Source organism: Oreochromis niloticus, linkage group LG3, assembly GCF_001858045.2.
Source record: "Oreochromis niloticus isolate F11D_XX linkage group LG3, O_niloticus_UMD_NMBU, whole genome shotgun sequence".
Lineage (NCBI taxonomy): Eukaryota > Metazoa > Chordata > Actinopteri > Cichliformes > Cichlidae > Oreochromis > Oreochromis niloticus.
In genome coordinates this window covers 36,285,450-36,299,522 of record NC_031967.2, presented here as the reverse complement: position 1 = coordinate 36,299,522, position 14,073 = coordinate 36,285,450, and the positions used below count along the sequence as shown (strand labels likewise).

The window sequence follows — 14,073 nt, the reverse complement described above, 5'->3', positions numbered from 1 at the left end:
ATCATAAAACTGCTGAAGTAAATTCACTGATTTATGACTGAACATAATTTGATTTTAAATAACCCGATTTTAAACCTGATTGCTTAACCTGAATCCTGATTGTTGTAAAAAGCTAATTATAAAGTGTCACATGTGCATTTCTTAAACACAGCCTGCACTACATTACATAGAAATCTCTTCCTGAACTCATATATTTAAAGTATTTAAAAAAAACTGGTGTGTCTTTGGGTTCCGTGGGACGAACTGACAGGAGTGATGAGAAGTCATTTTAAAGCTGGAAAATAAGAAAGATCTAGCATGGTCTCTCTCTCTCTCTCTCTGTCAGCCAGACAGACCAAGTGCATGTACATGCTGGACAGCTCATCAGGAGGGACAATCGATCAGAAAAACTGCAAAGTTGGAAAAGAATGAAAAGAGCTGCAGGTAAATGCTGAAAACTAAACACCACTCAGAGTCCGAACCGAACCGGCTCTTCAGGTTGTTTTGTTGCTTTAATTAATTTATTATTAACAACACTATAAAACTATGCACAAAAGGAATTACTACTGTAAAAAAAAAGTGGTTTTATTTATGTTTTTATTTATTTATGTTTTGTCTCTAGGTGGCCCCTAGAGACAAAACACGTACAAACTCCAAAACACATTTCTAGCATTAACTGAACACAATTGAAAGCATATGTGTATTGTCTGTGTATTTATACACAAGCACTCATATATATTCAAATAATTTAAAAACAAATGTTCATTTACCTGTTGCTACCACACACCAAATCCGGTCGTTGGTACTTGCTGGCTTGTGTAGCCACTAAGTAACAAAAGCTCAACACTGCGCCGAGCATCCTGGAGCACTTCTGTTGTCTTTTGTACGTGCTTCGGAGTTCGTAACTGTTTTGAAGTTTGTACCTGCTTTGTCTCTATAGCCACCGTAAATATACTTTTATTTATTCACTCCACGTAAAATGTAATAAATAAATTATATAATACAAAAACCAACTATTCACATTTCAACTTTTAACTATTTAAATTTTCAGCTTTTTGAGTCATTCCATGAAAATGGCACAATTTGAGTCCCTCTCACCTTTTATGGTGTATTTCATCTATTGGGTCACCAAACCTTCTATTTAAACAGCTTTACATATATATTGAAATGTACCCTTTAATACAGTGTAAAAAAACTGAACTAATTTTTATCTTTTTATGGGAAATAATCCAGTTTTTTCATTTGACACCACCTATTTTGTCATGTCCCTCATGGCCTTGATGAAAGTTTACTTTGAAAATACCACATAAAACTATTTAAAAAGTCAATAAATTTTGATATCAACCTAAACATCTATTTTTGCTCTTTTGCTGTTAATATTTCTTTTTTTCAAATTTAATTGTTAATTATTCATTAAAATCACAATTATTCCTGTACCTGACTAACCCCTCAACCCCGTTACACAAATGATCCCACCCCCATAAATACAATGGTGTTATCCAGAATTCCATATACATCAGGAAGTGACATCACTGAAGTGTTTTGGACAACAGGACCACAGAGACAGGCAAGTTGTTCCCATCTTGTCCTTTATTTTAGTCATTTATCTTGTGATATTGTGGTCGTCAACCTCAATGACTCAACACCGTAACATGAAAAAAAGATAGAAAACTATTAGTTATGGAAAAGTTTTTTGTTAGTTCATGAATATATGGTGATTTTGAATTTCATGCATGCCATTTGCTCTCTGTCTGGTATGCACTACATTGAGCAGCGGCCAGTTTGTGCAAAAATCTCAACCCCGTCACACTCAACCCTGTTATGTTTTTGATTGTAACGGGGTTGTGAGATTGTGATGGGGTTGAGATTTTAATACTTTGGTTGTTAAGTTATCCAATTATTTAAATTATTATTATTATATTCAATCACCATTCTTATACTGCATGCATGCTGAATGTGATTTATGTTCCATGTTAAGGATGCAAGTAAGATAGCACCAACAACAGCAGCAGAAAGGCAAAGGAAGTATCGGGAACGCCTTAAAGCTGATCCTGAAAGAAGGGAGAGATACCTGCAGAGTGAGCGTGAGAGATGGAGGCAACTGTCAAGGTGACAGTCAAGAAATCTGTGGAAGGCACACAAGAGGACCTCATTAAGCTCTTCCAGAGCTTTGTAAAGAAATTTAAAATGCATCACTTTAATATCAAGCAGCAGTATGCCTTCTGGCGTGAGCTGAAGAACAACATGTCAGGGGAGGAGACTTTGATACATGTTGACTTCTCAGAAAACTACAGCTGTAAATACAGTTCTCAAGTTCAGGCGGTCCACTTTGGGGCTTCACATCAGCAGGCTACGCTTCATACTGGTGTGTTGCATGTTGGTGGACTCTCAGAGCCTGTGTGCTTTAACACTATTTCCCCCAGTAGACATGAAGGCCCTCCAGGATTATGGCAGCACCTGAATCCTGTGCTAGACTACCTTCAAGGCCAACATCCACAAGTGTCTGTGCTGCACTGTTTAAGAGACGGACCTGTACACGATACAAACAACGAAGAAACTTCTACCTTTTCACTACAGAACTGGACAGAAGGGGATTCAAGGCTGGTTCTTGGAATTTTTTCGAGGCTAGTCATGGAAAAGGAGCACCAGATGGTGTCGGGGGAGCCTTAAAAAGCGCAGCTAACATGATGGTAGCAAAGGGGCATGACATCCCAGATGCAGAAGAGTTATTCAGGGCCTTGTCTGAAACAAACACAAGTGTGAAACTGTTCTTTGTGAAAAGTGAAGATGTCGAGGAAGCTATGGAGAAAAAGCCGAAGCAGATACCAGCTGTTCCTGGAACCATGAGAATTCACCAGGTCACTACTGTAGCTCCAGGAGAACTGATGGTTCGTGATGTAAGCTGCATGTGCACAACCCGGAAGCAGTTTTGGCCAGAAGATAGAAACGGCTGTATCACAGACAGGCGGTGGGGGGAATCCAGAAAAAGAAATCCATTGGGAAAGTCCAGAGCTGATTGGCAAATGGTGTATACTTAGATATGACGATGATTTGTATCCAGGCATCATTCTAAACATACAAACAACACAAGTCCAGGTCAAATGCATGCATCGTATTGGGTCAAACCGATTGTTCTGGCCGCATCAGGATGATATCCTCTGGTACCTGTTTGATAATGTCCTTGAACTCATTCCACCCCCACGGGCTGTGACAAAGTGCCATGTGGAAGTCTTGAAAGAGGTGTGGAACCGACTCACAAGATGAATTCATGAAACAAAATGCACATTCATGCATATATACAGATATGCACACTGATGCAGGCACACACATGCAAAAACACTCTGACACAGACACAGGCGCTGATACAGACAGACACACTGAAATCATTAACTGATTATTATTGTTATTAGTTTAACCAGTTCATCAAGTTTAATTGTATGTTATTGGAGCAAGGATGAGGTGACTTTTAGCACACCTCATGAGGCTCTCTGATGCCTAGACACACACACACACACACACACACACACACACCCTCACATACATACACACACACCCACCCTCACATACACACACACACACATGCATTATGTTACATTTGAGCAATTCACTTTACAATGTTTGTTAGTTGTTAATATGCGGTTGTGGTTGTTTTTACTTTAGATTAATAAAACTTAATTCTACTGCAATTTGTATCTGGTGTCCTTCCTGTGGTTACAAAGTGAGATATAATGCTAATGGAAAGTCCTATACATTGAATTTAAGAGTAAACAACTGTTTATATGTAAAGCTGTATTTGTCTATTCAACCCTGTTACCATCTTCAACCCTGTTATGCTAGTCTCAACCCTGTCACACCTACATTTTCATATATTATTTTCTTAAAATGTTGAAAAAATAATTTAATATTTGGGGATTTCTGTCTAAAATATTGAGCGCTATCAAATGATCATTGATTTTGATTAAAATTCTTAGTTAAACTAAATTTTTGATGAAAAATGATAAGATTGCTTTCACTCATTAGTTACATTTCAGGTTTTAAGAGAGTAAAAATGTGTGATTTTATGTCATTTTTCTATGTAAAATTATTGAATTAGTATGGGGGACATCTAATTAATGTAAACATATTGATTTCTCTAGAAATACATTTTATGATAATATTCAGAGACCCTCCAAAGTGTCCATAACGGGGTTGAAGAATTACAGTCACTACATCTTGAAAATATGATCAATAATAAAAGAAAACTAATGCCTGAGATGGGAAAATACATTTTTCTGATAGTTAAATATATCCTTAATGATGTGGGATATACATATAAATAATATATTTTGGTAAAAAATGTGAAAACATCCAAGTCCAATTTTAGCCATTCTCGTGGAATGACTCTTTTCCTTTTAAACAAATTTAAAGTGAAACAACACAAAACACTGCAAACCACAACACAATTAAATATAAATTAAAATATGAAAACAAAAAGAAGATGCATATTGTCTGTCATATGGGCCTGCATGAATAAACTTTCTGAATCCTTTATCATCTGCAACTGAAAATAGTTGTGGATGATTACTATACCTTTCTAATGTGACGTTGTTGTCCCTGGCTCTCTTTCTCTCTCTCTCCCTCCTGCTCTGTTCCTGTGCTGCTGAGTGTAACTACCGCCCCTCCCCCCTCTTCCCAGCGCAAAGCACAAGGCTCGCATGCGGAGTGAAGCGGAAAAAAAGTGCGAGAGAGAGGGTGAGAGAAAAAAAACCCAAAACCCACGGCTCGCGATAAGGAGCCGGCTCGCGTCGTTCACGTCAAAGATCCGGCTCTAAGAGCCATTTCGTTCGCGACCGACACATCACTACCTTCCTGGGGTTCACTGCCCTTAGTGTGCACCTCACCTCATATTCCTGCACCATGAAGCTTGGGCTGCTGCTGCCGTCCGATATTTGAGCTGCGGCTCCCTCTAGTTCCTTCACCTCAAAGCATGCAAAGAAGTGGTTCAGCTTCTCCGCAAGTGCTGCAGAAGTCCGCAGAAGTCCTGCGAGATAAATCCTGATGTCTAGCCAAACACAGTTAGAGGAATCTCCTGTCTGATGCTTCACTGGTGGCCCTCGACTGTAAGCAAAGACATTTAGATTACATCAAACTGTGACTCAGGGCAGAACAACGTTTCTATTTAAACTCTTCTGTTCCAGCAGTCGGAGCAGACTCAACCTTCCTCACACTGACAAACACAGCTGCTGTCACAGAGTGACTGTTCTTTATCCATGTTTCTGTCTTTTATCCATCCATACAGCTGATCTGTAATCCCCATTTCCCTAACATTGGTTTGTAAACCTTCTCTAACATCGTGCTGTTTCTACGCCACAATAAAAGAGTGACTCACTTTGTGTACTTGTGTTTTACATTCATCTTTCATTTGTCATTTCTTTATTAAGTTGCAGATGCTACATTTGTTACAAGTATCACTACTGCTAAAGGAGGCCGAGGAGTAATTAAACATCTGACACAATGAGCAGGAAAGTGCAGGAGGGACAGGTGAAGAGGCCATGCTGCTAGCAAGTTGGCTACAAGCTAAGCTAAGCTAGCGATACAGTAAAGACCAGTGTTGGGCAAGTTACTTAGAAAAAGTAATTATTATAGTTACTAATTACTTCTTCAAAAAAGTAACTGAGTTACCAGATTCTAAAAGTAATGAATTACTTGAAAAGTAACTATTGCGTTACTTTAAAAAAAATTTATAAGCCTCTGGGGTCCAGGGTATAATTGGCCATTTTAACCACTTTTATTTGACATCCACATTTCACCTTTAAAAACTATTTACTTTGCCTTGTTTGGTATCATTCTTTTCAGTACAACCTCACGTGTCTGAATTTACAGTTATGTTTTCATTTTGACATACTGTATTAAGACAATTGATCTAAAATCAGACAAAAAAACATAAAATCTGACTAGAAAAAGTGATATTTTTACTGTAACAACCACAAACATGTATATTGAATCATATTTCATAACCTTAAATGCAAATATAAATTGTGAATTTTAAAATCCTATGCACAAGTTTTGCAAACAACAAAGTTATTTGCAGCCATTTACCTTTTACCTTTTTTATAACCATTTCAAACTATTTACAGAACAATCAGCTGTTCTTCAATAAGATGCCACACAAATTATTTGTGCCACTCCAAAAAAATCATTTCTGTCCACTATAAAGGAGAACATCACAGCCTGATACCTGCAGGTCTGACAGCAGCAGGTGTATCACTCCTGTTTCTACCTGGAGACAGCAGTCGCCTCATTGTTCTGACACACAACACAAAACTATCCACAACACTACACACTAACTATACAAGACAACACATTAACTACACACTCCAAACACGCTAAACGTCACAAATCTCTCACATCTCAAAACTCACTCTCCCTCTTTTTCTGCTGTCTCTGTCTTTCTCTCTCTCTCTCTCTCTCTCGCCATCACTCGTAAAACTTCCCCTTCTTCCCTAAACAACCAAATGTCATGTCCCCATATCATTTTTGATTGGCTGACATGGTGCATTTTTCCACCAACAAGAACGGGCTGTTTTTTGTTTTGTTTTTTTTTAACTTTTTGGTCATAAGCAGAGAGTGCTTGCTAGCGCTGTCCTTAGACAGTAAGCATGATGAAAATATTGAGGAAAAAACACTGCGTATATATTGTTTATCATAACTCTGGTTTTACGTGGCCTATCAACACAATTAAAAACTAGTATATATCACCTTGTTGCTTTGTCATCTTAAAGTGGTCATGTGATTGGCTTACCACGACTACTTTATTCTTCCTCAGTCAAACAGCAGCATTCATGCGATTGTTTTGCCCCCTAGATCCAGGTGTGGTGCCAAAAAGTGATTTGTCTACCAGAAAGTGATTGCCGTCTGCGGGAGCGCGCGCAGCTGCTTAAAGCTGTAACGGCCAGATTACTTACAGCTGCTTCCGTGCAATTGATATAAGCTGCAGTAACCTGAACACAGCTTCAGCCGTCTGTTTGTTGAAAAATAGTAACGCGACCGCACCGCATTTTCTTGTTAGTAACGGTAACGGCGTTGTAACGAAAGAAATAGTAATTAGTTAGATTACTCGTTACTGAAAAAAGAAATGCCGTTAGTAACGCCGTTACTTGTAATGCCGTTATTCCCATCACTGGTAAAGACACAGTAAGTGAGTACTTTGGCTATAAATTAGGTAGTGAGTACACAGAAAGGGTGCTTCGGATGAAGCACGTGAAGATTATGCTATGAAAAAAGAATGTATCTAAAACTTTTTAATATAATTGCTAAGCAGATAAGCTACCAAAAATACCACTGTGTTTGAGCAGGAACAGGAAGTGATACTCTACCGCAGAGCGAGTGAACACCAAGTGACAGCGCCACTGTCAATGAGTGAAAACTTGGATTGACACTGAAACCCCCTTTACCCTCAGATAAAAAGAACAAGCATCAATTAATGGTGACCGTTATGTGATGTCTGGGAAAAGAGGAGGAATTTGATGTGGTTCACGACTGGAAATCTTCGGCGGGACCCGGGGGGACTCCTGGAAAGTCGACTCACTCATGCAGCGCTGTAACTAATAGAAAGGTGAGCAGACAACTGCTGTTTTTACTGAAGTTCTGTGCAATTGGAGATTGTCAAATTAAGTGGTTGAAACAGGATAAAAAGGGCCACTTATGGAAGGTTTACTTGATATAGAATAACTGATAATTTAAGAGCATTGTCTGCTAAATCTCAAGCAATTAAAAAAGCAAAAAACAACTGAGGTGAATAAGGAAGCCCTGGTGGGTGTGTGATGGATTTCTGTATGACATGTATACCTATATAACTATATACATTATATATCTATAGATATATAGAGACCCAGGAAGTGGCTACAGGAAGAGGGTGATAGATTGTCTGAAGCAGTTAGAACAAGACAATGCTATTGATCGGACCTCATACCCGAGGCTATACCCACGGGAATCTACACCAAGTCTGTATGGTTTACCAAAAATACATAAACAGGCTGTACCTTTATAACATCTCAAAGTTTCTGGCTTCAATCCTCAACCCATTGGTAGTTGGTTCTGAACACCACACCCAGAACACCCTGGATTTTGTTGAGAAAGTGAGAGATGTCATTATTATGGAGGCAGATGAAATAATAGTCTTGTACGATGTTACATCTCTCTTCACTTGTGTTCCAGTCACGGAAGCGTTGGAGGTAGTTTGTAAGAGATTACAGGATGACACCAACCTCAGCAACAGGACCACTCTCAGCATCGACCAAGTGTGTTTGCTTTTGGAACTGTCTCTTCATTCCATCTACTTCACATACAAGGGTCAGTTCTACAGGCAGAAACATGGGTGTGCCATGGGCTCTCCAGTTTCATCCATCGTGGCCAATTTGTACATGGAAAACTTGCTGTCAGCTGAGACTGAAGAAGTCTATCTCTCACATAAAATCACCAAAACACAGCACAAATCCCACCAATGATTCACTTCCTTATAAATGATTGAATTGGGTACTGAAGCAGTTACGTGCTGAATGAGGCTTCGGACGTCATTGATCACGTGACTCTGTTCAGACGAACCAAGCCTCAGCACAATGTTTCTGAAGCAGTGTGTTTATTTTTTTTGACACATGCTAATTTTTTGAGCTACAGCTTCAAACAGGAAATCACTAGTTGTGTGTCATTTCTTGGTTAGGTCAGTGTATTTGGGCAGTTAGTTGGTTTGTCAAGTTTAGACTCCAATCAGCCTTCACACCTGATTCCCATCAAGTCACCAGCATATAAGACCAGCGCTCACAACAGACCTCTGAAAGATCTACTGCTAACTCACGTTAGTGCTAGGCCGCCAAACTCTTGTGAGAGCCCCTTAACACTTGCATTTCTCCTCACCATGTTTTCTCTTTGTCATAGGACCCACCTGGCCGTCACGCTTCACAAGTTGAACTACACGCATCTCTGTCTGGACGCTGGTTCTCTGTTATCAGGTTGCTCCCTTTTCATCGTAAGACTTCACCTGCCTGCCTCCCTGCCAGGTCTGTTGCTTCAAGTGTATTCTGGACCCTCTCTGGACACTCCTCACCCAGATCCCCCCTGGACACCCCTCCTCACATGACACTTTCACCTGCAACGCGTAAGCCCTAACCATCACAGTCTAATCCACCAGCTATGATTCACTAGATGGCCACTGACTGCCTGTCTCTTCTCATTATAGTGACTGTGCACCTCCACCCAGGCCACTGCCCCTTTTTCCCTCCCCAGGACCTGTCTATGAAATCTTCATCTAGTCATAGGCACTCATTCTGAGTTTCATGTTCATAGTTTGGCCTCATAGTTCTCAGTTCATAGCTTTCACAGTTCATAGCCTTCATAGATTCCTGCTTTGTAATTTAACTAGGCACTGTAAATAAAGCACTGTGTTCACGCCCGTTTTGCCTCCCTCTGTGTCTGCATTTGAGTCCACACACACAGCCTGGCCCTCTCGGCCGTAACATAAACAAGTTGAAGGAAGTGATAAAAAGGTAACAAGTCATTGAGTAACTTCAGTTTTCTGATGATCTGACAGACGCAGACGGAGTGAAGTATCAGACGCTGTTCTTCTGAAGTTTAACAACTTTTCTGCATCAGGATTAAAGTCAGAATGAAAATCCTCCATTTTCTCTTCTTCTGCTTCTTGTCAGGTGAGGACTGATGATCTTAATGTTCCTCTTTAATTTTAATTAAAAAATATACTCAACTTTATAAAACACTTTAAAAATACATATATTTACATATGCCATATATTGCTGTGAATATCCATCTTATTTAAAAAAGGTATATATATATATATATATATATATATATACCTTTTTTTTTTTTTTCATCTGACAGATCCAGCTGTGCTCGTCAAGGCAAAGCACAATATTTGGTCTGCAGCTGAAGGAGGAAATGCTACACTTAGCTGCTACTTATCTTTGTCTGGAAGCACAAAGTTCTTCTGTAAGGAAAAATGTGAGCGAGCAGAAGATATCCTCATTAAAACAGATGGAAGCACAGCTCAGTGTGGGAGATACAGCATTAAATATAAAGATGGATCTTCAGGAAAAGGAATTGTGTCTGTGACCTTCACACATATGATCAAGTCTGACTCAGGAATGTACAGGTGTGCTTTGGGAAGACCTTCTGCTCCAGATTCATACTATGACTTTGAGGTCAGAGTTTCAAATGGTGAGTTTGTACTAAAAGTCACTGAAGTCAAAAAACGTGGAGATCCACTGACTAGCTCTCATTTAGCAATACAGACCACTTTTAGATCAAGCGCTTTAATGAATTAATAGAAGCAATTTTAATAACATGCATTTGATTTGAAATGTAACAACTGTACTAAAATAACTTCCATTGAATTTCTAACACCTCCGTGTAAAGCCTACAACAGTATGCAACAATTTATTGACGAGCTGTGAGTCATCTGTACTTCAACGGTCTGTAGATCTACCCTTCAAGTTCATAGTATGAAGGTAATGTTTTGCATGGCTTTATTAAATATTTTAAAACAAAAAGTGTTTATTCTGAAGGGATCAGGTACGAATCTTTTTCCAGATTTGACTGATTTAATATGAAATACAATCATAATATAACCGCTTACAAACTGGTTCAGTTCAGACTAATTTTGTTCTATTTCACAGATCTGGGTAAAAATGTTGGTTTTTATCACACAAAAACTGAGGGAGAAAACATGACATTGGGATGTTCCAATACTGTGTATAGACAGAGGAAGTTCTTTTGTAAGAATCAGTGTAAGAGTGAAGGGGAGATCCTCATTGACACAACTAATAACAAATCTGAGAGTGGCAGATACAGCATTGAATACAGACCAGGATCTACATTTGGACTGTATATGACCATCACACAGCTGACCAAGTCAGACACAGGACGGTACAGGTGTGGTTATGGAAACCCTCTGTCTCCAGATTCATACGACAATAATGATGTTCTTGTCATCGATGGTAAGCTCTTTTTTAAAAATGGTATGCTTTTTTCATATTCCATGTGCATACTATTAGTAATAATAGATGATGACAGCTCAGACAGTAAAGTAAAGAAAATTAGAACAACAACAGAACATGAACATTTTAGTGATTTTGTTATGAGATTGTTGCTACTACCAGAGATTAGCTGATACATTGGCTAAGATATCATTATATGCTTTGTTAGAAATTGTGATCTAAAATTGAGGGACATCATCTAACATTTTCACTAAAGCTGAGTGTTTCTACTCTTGCAGGTGAAAATGTTTGTAGTGTGCTTTATATGAGATTTTTCCAGTTTAATGTGTAAAAGATTATTAACTCATCCATCATCTAATCTGATGAGATTGAGACTGTACCTGACTTTGTGGTCTATCAGGAAGATTTTGTTATCAACATTTCGCTGCATTTTGTGTTTGATAAATGTTTGTATTTGCCCCTGTGATAACATGATTATTATTATTCTGCATTTGTCTGTATTACTATTGATTTAGAGTTTTGTGTGTGTGTTTATTGTACTTCAAACACTTCAAACCCACCTGCTTCCACGCCACAAACAGCAGCAACAACACAGAGTGAAAGTGTCCCTCCAGGAGTCTCTACACATTGTCCTGACTCCTCCTGGCTTCTGGTTGTGCGTGCGTCCTTGGATGGTGTTTTGCTGATGGCTGTTTTCCTCATGCTCTTCTACATTAGTAAGACAAGGAGGAACTTTGGACTGAACACCAGAGAAAATGACACAAACATGGAGGTGAGTTTGTGTCACTTGTTTTCTGTCTGTTGTTGCAGGTTTCAGTGAGTGTTGTTGATTCATGCTGTCAGTGGGACTTTCTCAGTGAAATGTAGTGAAAAGAGGTGATGCTACCTGTTATTATTATTAAAGTTTCCAACATCAACTGAGGATAGTGAAGACAAAGCAAACAACTGTTTTATCAGACAGAAACATGTTCTATAATTATGTAGCTATAACAGCATATGGCATATTTTACTGAGGTTATTCCCCAACATCAACATTTCAAGGTGTCTTATCTAAAATTGTGAAAGCCCCCTACACCCTGTTTCCTGACAGTGCAGTACACGTATGCTGCTCTGAAGCAAATCTGTTGGTCTTCTTATGATATTTACAATGTTACAACAGGTTTTTTTTCCTCTGGAAGGAATTTTCAGTTTCTTATTTTTATTTCCAGTTTTTGAAACTGTGATGCTGCATGAGGTTGGTAAATATATCTTGTGCGTCTCATGTGTTATGTCATTTGTTATATTTTCAGTTATTTCAGGTATGATAACCTCCAGACATAAAGAGTCCAAAAGGACCAGGACCAAACCTACTCTGCATTATTAAAGACCAAGATTTAAAATTTTGTTACTTTACCTGTTTTCAATTTTGGCCAATGTACTAGTGTCCTACATATTGTTGGCGTATATGTGTGTGTTTGTGTGTAAGCTGGGATAGACACATGCTTCTGATTGCTTTAAAAATACCTTTTGTAATTTCAGTAGCTGTATATTAAATGTTAACAACGGGAACTTTCTTTGTAACTCTTGTTCCCCAAATATAACTTTAAGTGGAAGAGGTTGTACACATTTGGTTTTACTTCATATATTTTTGTCTAATGTACAATTTACAAATTTATGTGATTACTTACTATATATTTGAAGCTACTGGCTGTTGTTACAAGACTTTTTTTTTTTTGAAAATACAAATTAATGTGATGTTTTCTGGTGGGAATACAGATTTTTCTTATTGAACTCAAGGGCAAACTTCATGTTATTGTTGCATTTTGTGTTTAAGAAATGTTTGTATTTGCCCGTATATGATTATTATTTGACTGCATTTGTCTGCATCGATTTAGTATTGATTTGTTTTGTGTTTATTGTTCAAGGTCAATGCCAAGATGTAAGATATCAGATGGAAGCTGTATGTTTCAGGAGTTTAGTTTTCAGTTTCCTTTGTCCCTTTATGTTTTGGATCTATACAAACCTGCTATCAGCCTGCAATTATCAGCTCTTTAGTTCACATCAGTCTGCCTTCAATATCCTGCACTTTGGTCCTCACACTCCACTACACTTGACATAAGGTTTATATTAAAACTGGTAATTATTATGTGAATCAGGTCATATTACAAAGCAATGCAAAAACAATGTAACAAGTCCAGCAGTGAATTCATTCTTTAAATAACATGATGCATAAATTAAAAAAACACATGTAATATGGATGGATCGCTTTTAAATTCACTGAAAGATGAACACAGAGCAAATACAAGCTGCCGTTTTCTCCTCTTCTTTACTTGGTGGTTGTTTGCTTACTTCAGCCAGCTGTTTTATCAAGTCTCTATCAAGTATCAACTCTCCCTCGTCTTTGACGTGACATCAGCAGGAGTATTGTTTTAATAATAAAATTGTTTGAGAGAGTTGATCATTCACGATCAGCTCGGCAGACAAAAACAGAGAGAGAGAGAGAGAGATTTTGGGCTTATCTTATTTAAAGAGAAGATCGCATCGTCGTCCATTCTGGGATGGAAACACGTCAATCCCTCTGTCACTGAAGTCTGTTGAATTTTGGACCGTTCAGCCTGTCCTGCCCCATAGTACTTCAAAAAAACGATTTGATCTTTGCCACTGCTGATGTCATGGGGTTTGTGATAGTGATGTGTGATACCACTGATTTCCTTTCCAATCCGATACCAAGTAAAATTCAGGATGGTATCGACGATACTGATCCGATACCGATGTACAAAAACATATTTTATTTATTGTATCTTTTATTGTATCTAAAATGATAGCGTCATAATGATTACAGGACATCAGATTACTTGTTGTTATTACTTAACAATCCAGAAGTCATCATATAGAAATAAAAAAAGGAAAGTTGTGCGCTATTTGAACACCTTGCCTGCCTGTAGCATTAAAGGACTCCGTGGGAGATGTGTGTCTCACCCTAGCAGCACCTGTCCCTCTCCTCCTCTTCAGTTCGCCTCAACATACCCTCGTCATATTCTGTGATATGATTTACTCTGAGGTGTTTGACAAGGTTAGTGGTGTTGCCACAACACCTCAATTTCTTGCCACAAGTATTGCAAACTGCGTC

The 14,073-nt window shown here is 38.4% G+C and overlaps 1 long non-coding RNA gene across 4 annotated transcripts; it reads left to right on the top strand.

Annotated features, from left to right (window-relative positions):
• The first annotated feature begins 8,588 nt into the window (after positions 1–8,588).
• LOC109198977 (uncharacterized) lies at positions 8,589–13,358 on the top strand. Of its 4 annotated transcripts, XR_003215955.1 has the most exons (6): positions 8,591–9,112; positions 9,194–9,659; positions 9,850–10,185; positions 10,384–10,475; positions 10,644–11,736; positions 12,254–13,358. It is a non-coding gene; the product is annotated as an uncharacterized LOC109198977 (long non-coding RNA). The 4 variants fall into 4 exon arrangements; XR_003215953.1 differs by having other exon boundaries at positions 8,589–8,812; positions 8,893–9,112; positions 9,850–11,736; XR_003215954.1 differs by having other exon boundaries at positions 8,590–9,112; positions 9,850–10,475.
• The last annotated feature ends 715 nt before the right edge of the window (positions 13,359–14,073 follow it).